At 29.2% G+C, this 12,795-nt stretch overlaps 1 protein-coding gene across 4 annotated transcripts in view; it reads right to left on the reverse strand.

Moving 5' to 3' along the window:
* LOC126909037 (uncharacterized) overlaps positions 1–12,795 on the reverse strand; it is a 25,479-nt gene that overhangs the window by 9,976 nt on the left and 2,708 nt on the right. The gene's annotated exons all lie outside the window — the stretch shown is intronic.

Here is a 12,795-nt window from a genome sequence, read left to right on the forward strand (position 1 = left end):
TGAAAAGATAGCGTTTTCTTCTGTCCTTTTCTCAATACGTATTTCAATGTTTAATACCGTAAAATAGTACATGAAAATTCAAATTTTTACAAACTTCAAAACGCTACAGAATATTTACTACTGAATATTAATAAGATATTTTTTTACTAAAATTTTTCTTAAATTCTACTCTACAAAATAGCTATCTTAGTTTTTTTTTTACTTTTTATTTAAAATTTTAAAATAATTAATATTTTTAATAAAATGTAAAAAAATTAATTATTGAGATATAGCTATAGACCTAACGTCTAACTATTATTTAAAAAAAAAATCAGCTAAAAATATTAACTGGATCAAAAGTTATTTAAGTTGTCAGTGAGTGGTGGGCCACTCTGTATATAAAACAATAATTAATTTGTGTAAAACTTTTGTGTATACGTTGGGGCACTACCAACGTACGACATAAAATTGGAGATCAACTCGATGTTCGTACCGACACGACCCCTCGAAGTTTTTCTTTTTTCGTGTTATCGAAATTTGTGTGTGCGTGTAATTTTGCGTCAATAAGTTGATCCGTCAATCACTACAATACAAGGATTACTTGAAAAATTTAGCCGGAAGACCAAAGGTTAGTGCAAAATATATTTATATATAATAATTTTATTTAGTTATTAAATTTAGTAATATAAAAATCTCTCTAGAGAAAAAAAAATTGTTGCGTGTATTTGTATACTTTCTCATGTCTATAATATTAGTAATATTGAGGACATAGAGGAGAAATTAAAAGAAATTTTAGGAGAGAATACTAGTTCAGAACTAGATACATTTGTTTTTGACATAATATTTTCTGACCAGGAACTCGTTAATATTTTAGACGACAGAATATCACAATTGAAATTTAATGAACTGACCACAAAAACAAATAACCACTTACACATTTTTAAAAGATCTAAGTTTTAATTTTTTTAATTACTATTTTATAATTATACAAAAAATATCATTCATACCCGAATACAAGCGATATTACAAAACCAGATAATTTTTATAATAATATTAAAAACGCTTCATCGGGTGATCAAAATAAATTAGAAAATTCGGATAAAGAACATTTTGATGAAGATATAGAGGATTTAAATAGAACCTGTAAAGAAGAACAAACACCGGGTAATCGTAATAACTTAACAGAGGGAAAAATTCTAGATTTAATTTCAATAACTAATTGCATAGAAACAATAAATTCAAATATTACAAGTATGGAGTCTAATAACCGATCTTGGTTGATGAAACCAGATTATTTTTAGGGTTTGAAAAATTTAAAACCCGACCCAGCACAAGGGAGTCGCGGCTCAGTGGTGACGTGCATAGTTGGATCAAGTATAATAATATCTGACAGTGATTAAAATCACTATAAAAAAAAACGCTTCGATGCAAATTTTTAGATAGTGTTTGATTTTAATATATTGATGAATTATTTCAAAAGCTACATAATCTGCTATTTCCTCATTAATATCCTGAATGAAAAAGGGATTATTAAAAAATATTATTTCTCATAAAAAAAATGTTTTGATCTATACACTTTTCAATAAGTTATAGCATTATAAAGTTAAAAATGTAAAATATGAAATCTTCACCATAAAAACAAAATAAAGTCAGAAATTTTTTTTTCCATAATAAAGTACATTAGCTTTAATTTAAGATATATATAAAAGTGTCAGACTTTTCGCAACGCTTTCAAAAGTTAAGTGTAAAAGTAAATTTTTTGTGAAAAAGTTGTCATTTTAAATCTCCCCCTGTAGGCAGATAAAGGGTCAGATTTATAAAAAAAATATACCAAATGATAGGTAAAGACATCAAGCATCTATAAAAAAAAAAATTACTGATTCATACATTTTTCAAAAAGTTATAGCATTATTAAGTTAAAAATATAAAAAAGAATTATTTTACAAAAATCGTAATTTTTTATGAACTTTGATGTCTGTTTTCACCATGTTGATAAAATATAGTCCGACATTTTTTCTTTCCATAATAGAGCATATTACATAAGCATATGTTATATGATAAAATCATGTATATACATGATAAAATCTGATATTATTGAGCCGAGCAGAAGTAATTACGCGGCGTCTGTATTTTTAACACCAAAAGGAAATACGGGAGGATATAGATTTATAGTAGACTATTGAAAATTAAATGAACAAGATATTAGTGATAAATACCCAATTCTGAGGTCACAAGATCTTTTTAGGAGTCTTGAGGGAGCTAAATATTTTCTAACTTTAACTTACAACAAAGTTATTTTCAGTGTCTTATAAAATAAAAAGACAGGTATAAAACTGGTTTTATTACAGATTTCGGACTTTATCAATTCAAAAGAATTCCCGAAGGTTTTAAAAATTCAGACCCAATTTTTCAAAGAATAATAAATAATGTTTTTAGTGATTACCTTTAAAGATCGATAATTGTTTACTTAGATGATATATGTTGTTTTGGTGGAGATTTTGAAGAAGCTTTGTCAAGATTAGAACAAGTTCTTGTTAGGCTTGACAAGGCAAACTTTAAACTTAAAACAAATAAATGTTCATTTTTTAGTTCAGAAATAGAGTTACTAGGACACAAAATTTCTGAAAGAGGTATTACGCCGTTAAAGAAAAATATTGAAGTAATAAAAAAATTTCTGGTATCACATAAAACAAAAGATGTCAGAGCTTTTGTCAGTTTGACGAGCTATTAAAGGAAATTCATTAAACACTTCGCAAAAATTGCCAGTCCATTAACGGACTTAACAAAAGAAGATAAAAAATTTGTTTGGGAGGATAACCACCAGGAGGCTTTTAATATTTTAAAACAAGCTATAATTACAACACCAGTACTAGCTAATTTTAACGATGATTTTCCTGTATTTGTAACGACAGACGCATCTTTAGAAGGATCTCGGGAAAATTAGAACAAGAGAAGGCCCCAATAGTAAAAGGCACCCAATAGCTTTCGCATCGCGCAAACTCAAAGGTGGTGAGAAAAATTTCTCAACAACCGAACTCGAAATGTCAGCTGTAGTTTAATATAGTTAAACGTTAATAATGACAACATTTACTTAAAAACTTAAGTCAATGTTGTATTAAAATCGTATCACAAGTCAGTTCTTTCCGGACATTTCCGGCATTAGTAAAACCTTACTCCGATTAAAAACTAAATATGACTGGCCGAATATGATACAGGACACAACTAAATTCATTAAATCTTGTATGTCTTGTCAGCTTATTAAAAACCCTACAGGTAAAAAACCCGGACTATTACAACCTATTCAGTTAGAATCAACAAAACCTATTTTTCGTCTTTGCTTCGATTATCTAGGTTCGTTACCTATATTTAAAGGGAAAAAATATTTGATCGTAGCGACTTGCAGTTAGACAAAAATGGCTTTTGCAAAGGCAATAGTTAATGCCGATGGAGCAGCCATAATAGACTTTTTAATGGATATAATAACATCTTATGGTACCTTCTCCATTTTTGTTAACGACAGAGGGACTCTATTTAGAAATAAGGAAGTAGAATTAGTGTATGAGAAACTAGGAATAAAACAAAGTTTTAGTTCAGCATACCACCCCCAAAGTAATGGGAGTAGAGAGTTGATGAATAAAATAATATGTAATAGTTTAACGCACTATGTAAATAACAACCAAAAGAATTGGGCATTATATTATAAAATGGTAGTGTTTGCGAATAACACTTATAACAATATCCACACTCAAGGTTGGGATATTCACCATATTATCTTATGTTTGGAGTAGAAGCTACTCAGCCGTTAGATAATAAAATTTGGACCTAAGAATTGTACTTTAACAGGCTAGAGTCCTTAAAACAGTTACAATCTATAAGAGATGAAATTCCTAAATTAGTAGAAATAGAACAAAACAAACAAAAACAATACTACGATAAGACTCATAAAACTATAAATTATTTACCTGGACAAAAAGTCTTTGTCAAGTTTAATTTTCAAACACTAGGTAATTCAAAAAAATTAGCTTATAAATACAGGGGACCTTTTAAAATAATAGAAAAGAAATCGGATGTAAATTATAAAGTAGCTTTAATTCTAAATGGTAAAGAAGTCATTGACACAGTACACGTACAAAGACTCAAACCTTGCCATGAACGCGATACAGATAATAAAGAATAAAAAATTAATTATAAGCATTTATACATTATTGTATATATTTGAAATTCGGTTTAATTAATAAAAAAAAAAAAAAATNCATTTATACTTGAAAGTTTACAAATATAAAAAAAAAAATCAAACTAATTGGCCGCAACGAAAAATTTGTAACTTTCATGGCATTTTACAAAATTATAAGAAAAGGGTCGCCAACCTACTGGGCGAGACAGTGTATTGGCGGACTACAGTAGGATTTTTAAAAAATTAACTTTTGTATATTAAAACAATTAGAAAAAATATGTAATTAATAAATATTAAAGTTGATGTCCGTTGAGTCGTTGATAGTAGATATACACCAAAACCTCGTGACAGTTGTCACAAACCATATTAATGAGGGATGACATTATACCGTTGCCCATACCTTATAAACTAAGGGGAGATGATTTTTGAAAGGAAAAAAATAAAATACACGAGTCCATTGAAGATGGAACACGCAAAAAAAATATGGTGGTTAATTTAAATTAAGGGGAATTTATTAAGTAAAAAAATTAAAAAAAAAAAACAAATTAAGTTAACACGAGGCAAAAAACCGAACGGTCAAAAAACCTCATCTATAAATTAAAGGGGAACAGAGAGAAAAAAAAACAGACATTAATAAAAAAAATAGTTACTCCTACACTTTTAATGTTAGAGAATACGATGAACGTCTTCGGGTACCACCCACCGGCTATTAATCGCGGTATTACCGCTAAGCACGGCGGGTATACGTCCCTTGTAAGCTACTGGTTTTTGGCAGTTAGGATTAGCTTGCAAGACGTTGGGACACCCCGGAAAAAATGCACTACGTCACCACATTGTACTAATAACATATTCATCACCAAATAAAATATAACATAAAATCTATAAAAAAACATATACAGAGTGTTCAGTAAGTTAGGAAACAGTTAAATTGTTACAAACAATGAGTACAATAGAAATTCGTTTCCTTATTTACTGAACACTCTGTATAACATGTGACACGGTAACGCCTTTTGCTCTAGGCTGGCGCTCACCCGTATCCTCTCGATATCAGCCGTCCAGCTATTAATATGACAATCGGTTGTCATCGGTCGTCTCCCCGCCCTTGACACTGAGATAAGGCCGCCGCCGAATATGGATTACCGACATTGCGTTCTGTTCCGTTTTCGACGTACACCTCAACTGGTGTGTTGTTTTTCTTGTGTGTTTTTTTTCCAACGTACGTGGTAATCATTTTCGTTACGCACGAGACTTATTCTATTCGTTGTGTTTTTCAACGCTGATTGTGAAACTATTCTTTACGGTTTCTTTGTGCGGGACAGTACCCATAAACATAAGAATATATATATATATATACGCATATATAGAGATATACCTTAATCGGAAAGTGGAACTTAACCCTTTCTTTTTGTGTGGTGTTCGTCGGTTTATCTAAACGACGCGACAACAAACCGTGCGGCCAACTTCTTTTGGATTACGCATTACATGACAGGTGGTATTGGAACACGCCTGCCATGTTGAGGGACCTAAATAAAAATAAAGGCACCTATACAAAAAAAACTATAAAAAAAATACAAAAAAATTCGCCACACGTGCTTATGGCACGGCGCACTAATAAAAAAAGAAAACTGGCTCAAAACATTAACTACTATACGTTACCAGCGCCTAAGGGCTCAAGAAGCTGGAGGCAGGTTTAGCCGACACCATTAAACAAAAAATTTACATAATAAATAGCGGACACTCACGTAAAAAAAAAAATGTATATATATATATATATATATAAGGTTGTAGCGCACACAACAAAAATAATTACCGCTACGGACGAAAATTTGCGTACCATTTCCAACGATGGCTAATTTCCGACAACTCGTCCGACATTTGACCCGGCGGTCCGTTGGTTACAACACGGCTGCCTTTGGAATAGGGGTCAAAAAAAAAAAAAACTTAATACACAGTGCCGGAAATTACTAAGAACAATTTAAATCATAAGGCGCTAATGTATGCGGTGAGCAGTGCAAATGACGTTCAAGATGGGAAAGGAGCGTGGTGAATGTACACACAAATGCCGTCCATGAACCGGTCTGAAGTAGTACACAGCTGACTATCTCGCACGCGCATAAACAAATCACAACACCTTTTCATGATTATTTGACTGACAAACGCCGTCGCAGTCCGTATTCGGCTTAACGCAAATATACAGGGTGATTTTTTTATCATAACCCACTCAATTACTTGCAGAATAATAATAATTTAAACATTTTTTTTTTTTATTATCTTTAGTTACACATTATTCTTGAATTTTTAACTATGTAATACTTTTTAAGTTCATCCCTTATGCCTTGGAAGGGGGTCAACTTTGTTTTTTTAAATGGTAACACATATTTTTAATTTAATAAAATGTTTGAGTTTTTAATTTAATAGTAAATGGCATTTGAATTTTTAATATAACTTAATTCGTTTATTAGATATAATCATTTAAAGTTTCAAATTTTTGAGTTAATATATAGGTATAATACACAAGGGATTACAAATACAGGTAGCTAATTGATTTTTTATGACATCGATATTAGCAGGTACACAGCATTGTTATTATCAATGATAGTAAGGCACATTGTTATGAGTTTATAAATACACTAACTGACAATACAGAAAGTATATCAATTGATAATAAACAATCCGTGACTGAGACAGCAATGTCATAAAAAATCAATTAGCTACCTGTATTTGTAATTCCTTGTGTATTATACCTGTATATTAATTCAAAAATTTGAAACTTTAAATGATTATATCTAATAAACGAATAAAATTATATTAATAAAATTCAAATGCCATTTACTATTGAATTTAAAACTCAAACATTTTATTAAACTAAAAATATGTGTTGCTATTTAAAAAAACAAAGTTGACCCCCTTCCAAGGCTTAAGGGATGAACTTAAAAAGTATTACATAGTTAAAAATTAAAGAATAATATGTAACTAAAGATAATGAAAAAAAAATGTTTAATTTATTATTATTCTGCAAGTAATTGAGTGGGTTATGATAAAAAAATCACCCTGTATATATATACAAATATACAAAAAATAAATAGATACTTTTGTCAGGTTACATACTTCATTGTAAATATTTGATATTCGGTTTTATTTTAAGAAAAATGTTGAATTATAATGTATAATAATATTATAGCAGTAAATAAAATGGGAAATAGCCGATTTTTTTTTTAAACTATAGGGGCACATCGTTATTTTATTTTTTCTTTTAGATGAAATTCCTGTTTGCAATTATATAACTAATAATAAAAAATAAAAAATCATTTGAAGCAAATCTTGCTATAACTATTTCTTCTGGCGCCTTTTTCGATGAAATACCGGATACAATTTTATACGACAAACGTATTCCTTTAATTTATACCCAAAAGATAAGTAAAACGAATAAAAATGAACAAAATGATTATTTATTCGAAAAACACTGTGAAAGTAAAGATTCTAACTACTATAATATTATGGACGAGCCTCTAAAAATATTAAAACTAGTAGGCAAAAACATTAAGGAAAACAGTTTAGACATTTTTGAAAAATTGAATAATATTATTAACAAAAGGAAAAAAGAGATGTACAAGTTTTTGGAAATTACTTTCATTTTTGCTGTAATGTGGCTACTGACAAACAACTTAAACAATTTTATACTATTGAAGTAGCACTAAAAGAACAAATTAATAAATTTAAAGACTCGTTTACCTCCGCCCATTCTGATTTAATAAACATAATCTCAGAACTTAATTCCTACGCAAAGAGTACTAATTCAAAACTTGATATGTTAAGAGATTCATTTAAGGAATTGATGATTAAACATGAAAGCAATAATAACAACTTAATAGAAACCACCAAAACTGAAAATAAAAATTTAGGTATTCAGGAGGTTGTCCATAATATATTATAAGTCTTACTATGTTTAACTAACAACGACAGGGACTCGAACACTCATCTGCACTGTAAATTACACAAGATTCCACCTAGAATAATTAACTCTGAAATCCTTTATACTGATCTCATAAAACTCGAAAAAGTTATTAAAAAAGATGGTTATACATTAGTAATTCCTATAAGTAACTTAACAGTGTATTACAATTAACCTATTACAGAATACCAATTTTCGAAAATCAAATACTAGTAAAAATAAAAATTCCTATACAAGAGAGCTTTGCAGATTGTAAATTATACAAATATATACCTGCTCATTTCAAATGTAACGATTTTTTATGTCTTATCTATTCAGAAAAAACTTATATCGCATTCAATTCAGTTAACAAAGAATACCGTTTAATATCAGGTTGTGACGTAAAAAATTGACCTATCATTAAGAGTATTATTTAACACATTAGTAAATGAATTAGTTATTGTGAACATCATATAATTAAGTGTAATTGCTCGGCAATTGGTAATGCGGTGTTATTGTCTAGATAGTATAAATTTCGTGGTGAATAAAAACTAATTTTGAACAGTATAATTCAGTAATAACATTATTCAATTTTCCTAAATAATGCAGTCGCACATTCCCTTTTTTCTATTATCTGTTGTACAATCGTTCATAACAAATTATCATTGTGATAACAAAACGCCCAGCTGACCACTACAGTAATGTCAATCATTCAACCGGCCCCAGATGTCTGTCAACGAAGCATGTACTGATGTCGGCGTTTGTTTCCCCTTCCGGGCCATGTGTGTCGTCGCCGACAAGTGGTCTGGCCGTTTTGTTCAAATGTGTTTTGGCCGGTCGTTTGTTCTGTCTCCAGCCTTTTTACTTAGTTTTATGTTGCGTATATTTGAACATATCATGGCTGCCTAACTTTACTTTTGGCCCTGGCGATCGAGCCATGGGTGAAGACTCATTTGTTGGCTACGGCCTGGGCATCATGATAATATAATTTGGTAACTTTGTACAGCATTCCCGTTTTTTCTTTGTTTTTGTCCATTTCATTGTTCCCACTATTCGTGCATTGTCACGAGGTTTCTTTAAAAATGTCATTAATATATTTTAATATTTTAACATGATTATTCTATCTTATCTCTTGGCATATTTGCTCATTGACTAATGGTAAATTATGATAAAATATCATTTTCGTCCATTCTATCATTATTTTTATTATGTTGAGTGTAATAAAACCTCATGTTGGACCAATCTAGACGTGCTTAGCAGTCTCAAGGCTCGGTATAAAAGGCCTAGATCCATATTGACCGATGTCATGTTTTTAGTTTGAGCATTATTGCAATGATAACCATTTTATTTATTCAATATTGGAAAGTACGATCCTGACCCTTGGTCAAATCGAACATAGTCAATACAGAAGTGTCAGAGATTATTTTTTTCCTCATGTCCCTTTTATTTTATTTGTCCTTAGCTCATTTAATAATTTTTAATAATTTTAAACTATGACTTGAAATATGTTATATAAAAGAATTTGTAATTTTATTTGACTTTGAACATTTGTAACTGATATTTATTTTATTGTACTTTGGGCATTATTATTTTAGTTAAACTCAGTATATAAAATAGAACATCATCGCCTATACTACTTGTCTACCAGTTTTTAATTCCTTTTCCCCTAGAGTTAAGGTAAAAACTTAGTAAATTAAAACAACAAATGTGTCAGTTATATTTAAAATTCCACTATGCTCCGGTCTGGTAGAGCCTCGGCTAGTGGTGAATCCAACTTCGTTTGGGTTTATGTGCTTCATCGGTGATAACCTCACGGTTAGTTATCGGTGAACGTCACAACGTCTATTCTTAAGAGATTGCGATCCGCCCGTATAGTACTTTGTTTCATTCCAAAATTTTCAACTGATATTACTTTAACACAAAAATTCGTAGAAGCTATTTTCAAAAATTTACCACGTAATAAACTAAATAAATATTGTTATTTTCAGTGTGTTAATCAACAAGAAGACGAATCTGTAATAATTAAACAAATAGGAATAAATACATTTGCAATAACTAACTGTCTCCCAACTTTAAATATCCGAACATTTAACATTAATAACACTACTCTAACTAACTTAACACTCAATTACAACTACCCTGGTCTAATAAAACTAACCTTACCATGTAATCAAGAATTATTAAAAAAATGATGAAATACTCATACCCAAATTATATCCATGCGAAATGAATAATGTAGGAAAATTTTTAATTAGACGTGTAATTCCGATATCATGGACTAATATACAGTCACTTAAAATACAGCATGAGGTACAGAGTGAAAAAATATATTTTGCAAACTTGACAGAAATCTTAGACAGAGACTGGGTAAATAAAATACCAAATTTTCACATTACAAAACAAATACCAAATCCAGAGAAGTACTTTAATGACATCATTTTAAAACAAATATCACAACCTTCTATAGATTAATTTCTTGGGGATATAATATATCTATCATAGCTGACAATATTATCACTGGTCATAATTTTTATATGTTGCAAAATATATCCTGTAATAATAAAAATGGATATGATTTTAGTGCCACCTCCAGTTCCAAGGAAACAATTCTAAATATTTATCATATATTAACTTATTGTTTATATGAAATATACAAACTTTACTAACATTAATTTAAGCTAATAAATTTTATTTTTCACAGGTAAAACTTGTTAAACTAACTTATAACATTCAACTGACTCTTTTATATTTTTACTACAACTTTTTACAGTATGGACAAGAATTACAAATTTTATATTATAGATGTTGAATTTGGAATGTTTAGAAGATATGACATTCTCTTAGTAAGTGGGGCCATATCAGGTATTTTAGACAAAGATCAAATAATAAAATTAGAAGGGACACCATTAATACTGGTTAAAAAATACACACAACTATTAACGAAAAGTCTTTGGTCACCTTTTGATAATGGGGTAATGAAAATATTCAAAGGAAAAGAGGAAAGGACCTACCTTCTCTTAGCAGAACTACATGACTTGGTTTACTATAATTATACACTCAAACACTTAACAGAAAATGGCACAGCCCGCTAATGTGAGATATTTATCAATAAACAAAAACAAGAAATCGAAAAAAGCTTATAGAAATCATCAAAACCCAAGAGGAATTGGCCCACTCATAAACAAAGAAATCAGAAAAAAAAATTAGCAAAACAAGTGGAAAGACTATGGTGCGAACTAGAAACTAACCGTAAAGAACAAGAAGCCATTCAACAAAGTATAGAAGCAATAACAGTAATCAACAACAAAGAAGATATGTAAAAAAAAAAAAAATGTATAATAATTATGTATTTTAGAATACGGGAGAAATTAAATTAACTCTGGTACAACACACAAACTAATACTCATTCGATTATAAAGAAAAAATCCTTATAAAATAGTATGCTATTAAGTACCATAATAAAAAAAAAAAAACTTTTATTACCTTGTTTGTCTAGACACATAGACATTTGAATAAAAAAAAAACCCAGCACAGGGGGGTCGCGGCACAGTGATGACGTGGCATAGATGGATTAAGTATAATGATATCTGACAGTGATTAAAATCACTATCTAAAATAAACGCTTCGATTCAAATCATTAGATTGATTTAATTTTAAAAAAATTTGTGTATTATTCCAAAAGCTTGTTCATTATTAATATCTTAATTAAGATAAAGTATGTTGAATGAAAAAGGGATAATTAAAAAATATTATTTCTCATAAAAAAAATAATGTTGATCCATACACTTTTCAATATGTCATAGCATTATAAAGTTAAAAATGTAAAAAATAAAATCGAGAATTTTCACACAATAATAACATTTGGTAGCAATTTTCACCGTGAAGATAAAACAAAGTCCGAAATTTTTTTTTTATATAATTAAGTAAATTACATTAGCTTTAATTTAAGGTATATATAAAAGTATCAGATTTTCCGAAACACTTTCAAAATTTAAGTTGAAAAAGTCAATTTTTTGTGAAAAAAGTAGTCATTTTGAATCCCCTCCTGTAGGCTGGTAAAAAGTCAGACTAATAAAAAAAATTTACCAAATAATAGGTAAAGACATCATGCATCTACAAAAAACGAATTATATTGATCCATACATCTTTCAAAAAGTTATAGCAGTTTAAAGTTAAAATTATAAAAAAGAATTTTTTTACAAAAATCGTATTTTTTTTATTTACTTTGATGTCTGTTTTCACCATGAAGATAAAATAAAGTCCGAAATTTTTTTTTACCATTATAAAGTATATTACATTAGCTTTAATTTAAGATATATATAAAAGTGTCAGACCTTCCGGAACACTTTCAAAATTTAAGTTGAAAAAGTTCTACTTTCTATATGCATTTTTATGTTTTGAATCCTCCCTGTATTAAGGAAAATGGTACGATTTAAATAAACAGTATGTCAAATGAAAGATGTATATAAATACTACTCTTCATAAAAAAATTGTACTGATCCATACATTTTTCAAAAAGTTATAGCATAATAAAGTTAAAAATGTAAAATACAAAATCGAAAATTTTCACAAAAAATAGCATTTGGTAGCCAATTTTACCTTGAAGATAAAATAAAGTACGAAATTTTTTTTTTGGATAATAAAGAACATTACATTAGCTTTAATTTAAGATATATATAAAAGTGTCAGACCTTCCGGAACATTTTCAAAA

This window comes from Daktulosphaira vitifoliae, unplaced genomic scaffold, assembly GCF_025091365.1.
Source record: "Daktulosphaira vitifoliae isolate Bord-2020 unplaced genomic scaffold, ASM2509136v1 Scaffold_84, whole genome shotgun sequence".
Classification (NCBI taxonomy): domain Eukaryota; kingdom Metazoa; phylum Arthropoda; class Insecta; order Hemiptera; family Phylloxeridae; genus Daktulosphaira; species Daktulosphaira vitifoliae.